Raw genomic sequence first — 10,129 nt, forward strand, 5'->3', positions numbered from 1 at the left:
TAGTATCTTTAATAGGAGAACTTGAGGTATTGTGTTATATACAATAAAGTGAATTAAAGTCCCTTGTGATAATTTCATTTTGTTTTAACATTGACATTCTTGAATTTCTTCATCCTTTTTCTCCTTGCTATCAGCCACTCTGTCAAATCCTGAAAGTAGGCACATAAAGAATATCACAAACACAAAGAATGTTCTCAGTAATTATATATTTAACTTATAGCCCTGGAAAAGGAGGAGGTTTTCTGGATCTAATGTCAAGAAATGAAATCTTTTATTCCCTTATCAATGATATAATTTATGTTCACTGCACTGTGAATTCTCAAAAACATTTAACAACTCATTGCCATTGAGCTGGAACTGACTCACAGCTGACCCTCTATTGGGTTTCTGAGGCTGTAAATTACACAAGAGGAGATGAGAAGTGTGTTTTTTGGAATAGACTTCTAAGGCCTTCTTTTCCCTAGTGACTATTCAGCTACACCAAGAAAGCAACTTACTTGTTTAAGCAGAGGCCAAGGAAAAATTTTTAATCCCTAAAGAGTATAGATGCTGAAACATAGGGCTGAGAGGGACTCAAGATGTTGTTCTGATTAAGAATTGAAGGGATTTCTCTCTGGGAAGACTGGATCCAGCCTCAGTGAGAGGATTTTAATTACTTCTGGAGCAAGGAGTAACTCCTAACATCTGTGTGCCCCTTTGCTTTAGAGGTACAACACTTGGCAGTTTGTGACTACAAATCTGATTCTTTATGACTTTTAGTCAAGGGTTCCAGGAATGAATGCTTACCTTGGGTTCCTCCATATGTTTCATAAGGGTTCTTATGCTCTGTGAATTTCCTCTCTGTCCAAATCTTGGTTAAGTAAGTGTCACAGGGTCTTAACATGTTTGTCCAGGGCGTGGATTCTTCCCTCTTCCCACAACTCATTACAGATGCTTTGAGTTCTAAGACCCAGCGGTGATATACAGGGCAGGTGGCACATCGAGAGAAGAACTCCTTAAAGTACTGAAAGAAAAGAAAGGTCCATTAGCTCAAGGGTTTGTATTTTCTGCCCCTAACTTCATTAGAACGTATAGCAGTCCTCATTATGTATATACTCATGCAGAGCTAGGGGGCAGGGAAGAGTTATTGATGACAAAGTAGGCCCCAAAACTGGTTCTAGGATATAGAGGCATTGGGCTGTATCTTTTAGGCTCAGAAGGCAACTGCTATATAACCAATGACAGACTGATCCATTGAGAAGAACTAAATATTAACACTATTTGATAACAACTATGCAAAGGGAGAACATTAAAGAATCTAGTCCTGACCCAGGCTCAAGACTATTTGGGAAGACAGATGAGGTATTTGGAAAGATGGTTTTATTTACTATGTGGTTAAAAACAAAAGCTTAAGTAATAAGAAAGGGAGACAAATTATTATGACAGGAGTCCAGAATGAAGGTAGCACAGTGGAGTGGACTTGGGGGGAGGGACTGAATAACAATGAAAGAATTTTTTCTTTTACTTTTCAAAAAGAAAATGAATGGGGGAGGGGTGGACAGGGAAAAAAGTGCAACAATGAATGAATGGAAATCCAAAGTCTCTGTAAACTTTCATGAAAATAAATTTAAAATTAAAAATATTTTAAAAAAGAAAGGGAGACAAAGTCAGTGAAGAGAAAAGGACTGTAAACTTTTACTCAAATGAGTTGTTACTTAAAAGACAGGGAGTATCAGGTACCTTGAGAATCTGACTTTGCGTCTCTGGGAGGATGTGCATGAACACACCCTCTGGCATTCTGTGTAACATTAGCACCTGGCACTCAAGGAATCGAATAAAGCCGTGTGAGCCAAATAATGAAGCATTGGTTCTTTTCACCAACTGTCGAGCCCTGGAGAGGTGGTATTCAAACAGATGCCACTGCGAATCAAGGGCAAACCTGGAGGGGGGTGGAAATCACAACTCTCAGCTCTAAATCCTACTTAGCAGCCAAGGCTCTTTCATAAAACCTCACTTTAAGGCTCTGAGACCTGAAGAGTGAGAACTGTAATTCTGGGAAGTGGCCGAAGCTAGTAACTCACATGGAAGATGACTTAATAAAGGAACTAGAGAGTCTCAACTTTGCCATCCTTTACTCTAGTACTCCTACACTTAAAAGATTACTGTATCATTTAAATGTAACCCTCAATATACCATGGACTGCCAAGAAAACAAAAAGGTCTGTCTTGGAGAGAGTGAAACGAAGTTTCTCCTTGGAGGCTAGGATTTTGAAGCTCTGTTGATTCTTGGAGAAGGACATCCTGCTCGGAAAGGTGGAAGGACAGCACAGGAGAGGAAGATACTAGATGAGATTGATTGATACAATGATTGGGGCTATGGGAGTTGGTGTGTCAGAATTAGTGAGACTGGCTCAGGACAGGGCAGGCTTCAGAGCTGCTATACAGAGGGTACTATGGGTCACAGGCAACTTGATGGCATATAACAAAAACAACAACAACATGATAAATCGTCAGTCTAAAGAATCTTTCCAGAAGGGAGGACATGGGAGATGAATGGTCTTTAACAGTAAGGACCTAAACTCATTGTCTTTGAGTCAGAACCAACTCATAACTGAAACCCAGTGGGTTTCAGAGGCTGTAAAAGAGGAGAAGATGGCCTATCTTTCTCCAGAAGAGCAGCTGGTGGATTTGAATAGGCCACCAGAGCTCCTAGTTGGAAGAGTAAAAGGAGACAGCTGCAATGATTCTGAAAGGGTGTCCTTAAATGTCTACCCTTCCCCACAGACCAGACTCTAGTGCCCCGCATTACCACATGGCCAGGGAGGAGTGGACGCCCAGCATGACATTGCTCTGCGAGGTCAGGACACAGCTGTGCTCATAGTGCTGAATGAAACGCAGACATTCCTGGAAGGGTCGACAGTGCAGTCCTGTGGGGGGGAGAGGGACCAGGCTAGTGTATGTCGTCAAGGCAGGAGGTATGTGGCACAGGCTGGGGGCAGGGTGGAGGGGTGGTGGTGAAAAGGAGAAACAAAATCTGAAAGGCAGACATCCCCCAACCACAAGGTGATTTCAAGTCCTTAAACAAGGAGGAGCTCCAGCCATGCCTAAAGGACAGGCTTATGTTTCAAAGCTAAATTTCAGGCCCCCTCTGAAGGGGGCCTCACTCAGTGTGACTCATTCAGGTGCACAGCAGACCTCCTGTGTAAGACTTACCTTTTCCGTAGAGCAGCAGATCTAGGCAAGCAGAATAGAAGCAGGCAAGGCCAAGGATGTTATGGGAAATGAGTGCCCACTGACTCTCCAGAACATGGACACACAGATCAAAGCTGCAGAGAGACAGAGCCACTGGGACCAGAGAGGGGCAGGGAGGATGATGCAGGAAAGGAGGGACCCCTCCACATATACAGGAGTGACTGTGTCTGGGATCAGAACCGCCTAGAGCCAAGGGAGGTGGGAATATGCCTCTAAGACTGTTTCCAGGGTTGAATTCCTGGATTCCCACCTCACTGTAGAAAACGGATTTTTTTTTTAAAAAAAAAGCCTTCCCATGAGGAAAACCACGCAGTGCTGAGGAGTATGTAGCAGCTCTGACTGCATTATATGAATATGTGCTGAGGAATATGTAGCAGATCTGACTGCATTCCCACTCTTGCCCCACACACTTCATGTAGTGCTTTCTGGGACAACTGGGGACAGGAAAGCCTGATTGTAGAAATGGAACAGCATGTCCCTCTCCAGTCCAAACTTCTCTGGGAGAACATACCCCACCCCCTTAGAAAACAAATACAAATGATATAAAATGGTTGTAATACTTCTTCTTCAGAAATGCACATCTGAAGAGAACCGACAGAACCAGATTCTCCAGAGCTGGTTTCCTGATGTATCTGCATATCTCATAGGCTTGAAAACCTAAGGAAGTCAAAGGGCACTGTGTCAGCTTTAGCAATGAGCATGGACTCTCTAAGTGCCGTAGGCCCTCCTACTCCAACCCATCACCTAGGCTGGTAGAGAAGTCAAGATGGCCCACGCAGAGTTTGGTGTAGGCCAGGGACTGCAAGAGCTTGGCTGTGGCCAACAATTCCTCCCTGGAGAACGAATACACCCTGCTCTTCTGAATGGCCATCTTCTCAGAGTGCAGCCAGGTCTCCCTGTCGCCCAGGCTTTGCGAGTACTGGGAGAGGTCCACGTAGGCTGAGATAACCTGTGAGCAGCAAACATGGTAAAATAAGCCACTGGATTTGGGCACCAGATCCTATTTTGTTCCTCTCCTCTGCTAGAATTTGCTCACAATGGTCCCAAGCATCCCATACAGATGTCTGGTAAGCAAAAAAGAAAACTAAACCCACCGACAGTGAACAGAGTCCAACACAGGGTAAAAATCTTTCTTCAGGTTTCTGAGGCTATATAATCCTCATGGGGAGGGAGTGAGAAAGCTTAAATAGCTGTATAATTCTAATGGGGCGGGGTGGTAAAGTTTAAATAAGCTTTAGTAATCTTAAAGCTTAACTGCTTCTCCTTCTCCTATTGAGCAACTGGACTGGCCTTTCTGTGAGCAATCCAAAACAGAACCTACTTCATACCATGAGGGCTCCTTGGATGTCTCACGGTCACTGAAAGCTTTTTGTTATTGTTTCGTGCCTTCCAGTCAAGTACAACTCATAGTGACCCTATGAACAGCTGATCTGAATTCTGCCCTATCCTGTGGCCACTAAATCTATCTAAAACTGAGCTCCTGGATCTTCCCAAATATGTTCCTTCTACAGCCTTTTCCACCCTGATTAAGAAATAACACCTTTGTTCTTCTAGAAGCTTAGACCTCCATACCTGAGATATATGCTTTCCTTTTTTCGTAAGTCCTAACTGATCCATCAGTTGTTCCCCAAAGACCTCTTGGTTAAAACCCAAGTAATTCTACATAGTTGTTATTGTTATATGCCAGTGAGTCAGAACCAAATCATAACTGACCCTCTAGCAGGTTTTTGGAGGCAGGAGATAAATATTCCCTTTGGTGTTCAAAAGTATTATACACATTAGGTTTATGCTCTTAACCAGACTACTTTAAGGTTTTACATTAAAATAAGTTTATATTTACTCCAGTGACTCTAACCTTTTTCCATTTGAGTAAAATCACAAGAATGTTTTCATTAAGAAATATAGGGGAAAAAAGAGAAATATATAATTAGAAAAATACTACATGACTTGGGAAGGACTGGAGAGCACTATTCTGAGTGAACTAAGTCTCCTAAGGACAAATATTACATAAGACCATTGTTGTAAAAATAGAGGGATAACAAGTAAAGCATGTATGGGGACCCAAGGTAGGAAGGATGGGAGCAGAGGGGTGAGTATGGTTAGGAGTGAAGCCAGAGGGTTGCACAATTTGGTGGGTGCAGGGAGAGAGTAAAGGAAATGGGAAAGATCCAGTAGGGACCTGAATAGATACGGTAATAATTGGCATAGTTCAATGGTGATTAATTTTATAAAACATAACACATGGGAATGAGCATATAAAACATAGTGTGAATGAAGAATAGTGTAAAACACAATGTACAAACTTTGTAAGCAAAAAATATTGTTGTTATGTGCCGTCGAGTCCCCTGCGACTCATAGCAACCCTATATACAACAGCCCTAAGCCCTGCTCTATCCTGTGCTAATCTTACTGTCTCTGACACACCCACCCCAATTACCCCAGTCACTGAATCAATCTACTTCATTGAGAGTCTTCCTCTCCTAAGCTGTCCCTCCACCCTACCAAGCACGACATCACTCTCCAAGGACTGGTCCCTCCTTGCAACATGCCCAAAGTATGTCAGACGAAGCTTCAGAATCCTTGTCTCCAAAGAGCAGCCTTTGGTTTAACCCTCTCCAAGATGAAGCCGTTTGTTCTCTTAGCAGTCCATGGTATATTCAGTACTCTTGTTTGTATTTGTTTGTTGGAGAAGCAAACAAATATAAATTTTTTAAAAGAGATAAACAGTAAAACACCCCATATAACTTTCATTTATAGCCCGCTTTATAGATTACCAGGTTTAAAAAGACCACTAGTCAGTTCCACCTTCACAAAAAACCACTCTCCCACTTCAACTGCTACCTGTATAGTCCACAACACCAGTGTCTCTTATACATATTACAGCAATAGCATCCCGGCTAGTCTCCCTGTTTCAACCTCTGTCCCTTTGACCATCAGTTTAATTCAATATAGAAGTCAGAATAATTTTACCAAAATGAAATTAGACCCTGTCGCTCTTCTTAGAATACCGGTGACCTCCACATCTTTTGGAGCAAGTGTCAATATCCTGTCATGGAACCAAGGCCTGCACCACTGACCATCTAACCCTCTCATCGTCTCCCCCTCCATGTCCTTTAGTCTCAGTGGCCTCCTCATGGATCTTAAACACAAAGATGCACCTTACACATTTACTAAGTCCTCTGTTCTTGCTTAAACAGCACCTTCCAGTCACGCTTTCTCTGATTCTATCATTTAAAAGTGTAACTATCTTCTAAAAGCCTGTATCCTCTTACCTCCACTTTCTTTCCATTGCATTTACTGTAACCTAACAGGTATGCAGAGCAGATTATCTGAGAGGCTGGGCTCTATGAGGAGAATTGTGGCACCAGGATTGGTGGAAGATCTATTAACAATCTCCGTTATGCAGATGACACAACCCTGCTTGCTGAAACTGAGGAGGACCTCATGCACTTGCTGCGAAGGGTCAAGGACTGCAGCCTTCAGTATAGACTGAGGCTCAATGTCAAGAAGACAAAGATTCTTGCCACTCGACCAATTGGCAGCGTCAGGATGGATGACGAAGAGATTGAGAGTGTTCACAGCTTCAGTTTGCTCGGCTCCACAGTCAACACTCTTGGCACCAGCAGCCAGGAAATCAAAAAGCGTATCGCGATGGGAAAGTCTGCTCTTAGGGACCTAAGGTACTCAGGAGCAACAGTGTCTCTCTGGAGACTAAGGTGCGCCTGAGACAGGCCATGGTATTTGCAATCGCTTGTTATGCATCAGAGAGTTGGACAATGACTAGGGAGGACAGAAGGAGAGTGGATGCTTTTGAGCTGTGGTGCTGGAGAAGGGTACTGAATGTACCATGGACTGCCAGGAAAACAAACAGATTCATCTTGGAGAGGATTAAACCAAGCTACTCCTTGGAGGCAAGGATTCTGGGGCTTCGTCTGACATACTTTGGACATGTTGCCAGGAGAGACAGGTCCTTGGAGAGGGACATCATGCTTGGGAGGGTGGAGGGACAGCGCAGGAGGGGAAGACCCTCTATGAGATGGATTGATTTGGTGACTGGGGTAATCGGGATGGGTATGTCAGAGGCGGTGCAGTTGGCGCAGGATAGAGCAGGGTTTAGGGCTGTTGTGCATAGGGTCGCTATGAGTCGGAAAGGACTCGACGGCACATAACAACAACAACAACAACAACAACATAGAATACTGGCAAAGCAAACTACAGATTGGCAAAAGGACAAACAAATCTGTCTTAGAGGAAGTGCAGCCTGGACGCTCCTTAGAGGCAAGCATAGTGAAACTTCGCCTCACGTTCTTTGGGCATGTTGTCAGGAGGGGCCAGTCCCTGGAAAAGGACATCAGGCTTGGAAAGGTGGAGGGTCAGCAAAGGAGCGGAAGACTCTCAGAGCTGGTCTAACACAATGACTGCAGCAATGGGCTTCATTCAGCCCAGCAGAGACTCTGAGGATGGTGCGGATAGGGCAGAGTCTCGATCTGCTGTGCACAGGAACACTGAGTCAGCATCAACGCAACAGCACCTGGCAACATGCTATCCATTTTCTTTATTGTGTATTTCTCAGTGCCAAGATCAGTGCGTATAATGAGTGTTCATCAAGTATCTGTTGATGCATAGGACAAAGGAAAGAGACAAATAGGAAAATTCAGACACATTTTCTTTCCTTCATTGTTTTCCTAAATACGAAACTGTAACCTTTCTGAACAAGGACTTCCTGGAGAACTTGTTGTGACCCTTTCCACACCTTTCTTCAAAACCAGTGGCCACCAAGTCAATTCCAAGTCATGGCAAAGTATTTCAGGGCTTTGTAGATTCTCAAAGGCTGTCACCTTTTGGAAGTCAAACATTAGGGTTTTTTGCTGAAGCACCTCTGGGTGGATTTGAACTGCCAACCTATCAGTTACCAGAGGAGCACTAACAATTTCAGCCACTCATGGGGCTCTTTCGAACATATTAAAAATTTTTGTATGCAGTTCATGGAGTTCATGGTAACCCCATATCTAAAAACTCATCCATAAATTCCCACTTGATAAACACTGCTCAAACACATTATCTGTGCTGTCCAGTTAAACCTGGTTTGTTGTGGGACTAAGTTAAAACCAAACATTGGGAGATCACCTCTCCTCAGCATGTTAGGTTCCTGAGCCAGGTCCAGTTGTGAAGCAGGGACTTGCTCACCTGGGCTTCCCTTGCAAACTCCTCGGCTAAATTCTTCTGCATGAGGATGGCTAAGTAGGCGAACCTCTGATTGCTGGCTGTGGCTTCCAGGTTATAGAGCTGCCAGAGCAGGGAGAGGCAATGCACTCGCTGCTGCAGGACTGCCAGCTGCTTCTTCCTGTGGTGGAGCGCAGGTTCATTAGCATGCCTTGTTCTGCACCACAGCCCAACTGTACCCCCAAGAAATCCAAGCCTATGATAGATGGTGAAGAAATCAAGATTGTTGACAGCTTTAGTTTGCTTAGCTCTACAGTCGACACTCTTGGTACCAGCAGCCAGGAAATTAAAAGATGAATTGCACTAGGAAAGTCTGCTGTCAGAGACCTCTCCAAAGTACTGATGAGCAACAGTGTCACTCTGGAGACTAAGGTACGCCCGATACAGGCCATGATCTTTGCCATTATTTGCTATACATCAAAGAGCTGGACAATGACAAGGGATGATAGTAGAACGGATGCCTTTGAGCTGTGGTTCTGGACAAGAGTATTGAATGTACCATGGACTGTGAGGAGTACAGGTTCATCCTAGAGAGGGTTAAATCAGGCTGCACCTTGGAGGCAAGGGTTCTGAGGCTTCTTCTAACATATTCTGCACATGTTGAAAGGAGGGACCAGTCCTTGAAGAAGGATGTCATGCTTGGGAGGGTGGAGGGACAGCGCAGGAGAGGAAGATCCTCGATGAAGTGGATTGATTCAGTGACTGGGGTAATGGGGGTAGGTGTATCAAAGACAGTAAGATTGGCACAGGATAGAGCAAGGTTTAGGGCTGTTGTACGTAGGGTCACTATGAGTCACAGGTGACTTGACAACACATAACAACAACAACCTAATATGGAGCCATGGGCAGACGTTTAAACCCAGACATGTTCCTGGAGTCCTACTTCTAACTCCATATGCTATTTTAATTCTTCCATCTCAATCAGAAAAAGTTTAAAGAGTTGTTTTGTTTTGTTTTTTTAAAGTTCACCTTTTGGAGAGGATGTGGTAAGACAGAACTCTTATACATTGTTGGCAGGATTGTAAAATTGTACAACCATTCTGGAAGGCAGTTTGGCGTTTTCTCAAAAAGCTGAACATAGAAATTGCATATGACCCAGCTATTCCACTGCTTGGAATATACCCTGAGAAAATGAGAACTGAGGGACAAATGGAGACTTGTACACCAGTGTTCATAACAGCATTATTCACCATCACAAGAACATGGAAACAGCCCAGATGTCCAACCACAATCAAATGGATTGAGAAATTATGGTACATTCATACGATGGAATACTATGTAGCATGCAGGAGCAATAATTTTGTAAATTATTACCTAATTAATTGGAAGGGACTGGAGAGCATTATGCTGAGTGAACTCAGTCCCACAAAGACAAGTGTTGTATAAAACCAATATTATAGAATGAGTACGAGGATCCAGTGGGGGGTAGGGGGTGGAAGCAAGCAGAGGGATGAAGATGTGTGAAGATGGGGGGATTAATCATGTGGTTGTACAATTTGATGAGGGAGTGAGGGAAACTGGAACAATCTGGTCTGAAATACAATGTATACAAACTAGTATAATTTAAAAAAGTTCACTCTCTGAATTCCTACTGTGGCTAAATATTATGTGGCCTTACATATTATAGCTTAATAATTAGGTGGAAATTGAATATTCTTAAGCTATTGTATATAAAG

Source organism: Elephantulus edwardii, unplaced genomic scaffold, assembly GCF_000299155.1.
Source record: "Elephantulus edwardii isolate Elephantulus edwardi_28Jun2011 unplaced genomic scaffold, EleEdw1.0 scaffold00017, whole genome shotgun sequence".
NCBI classification, from domain to species: domain Eukaryota; kingdom Metazoa; phylum Chordata; class Mammalia; order Macroscelidea; family Macroscelididae; genus Elephantulus; species Elephantulus edwardii.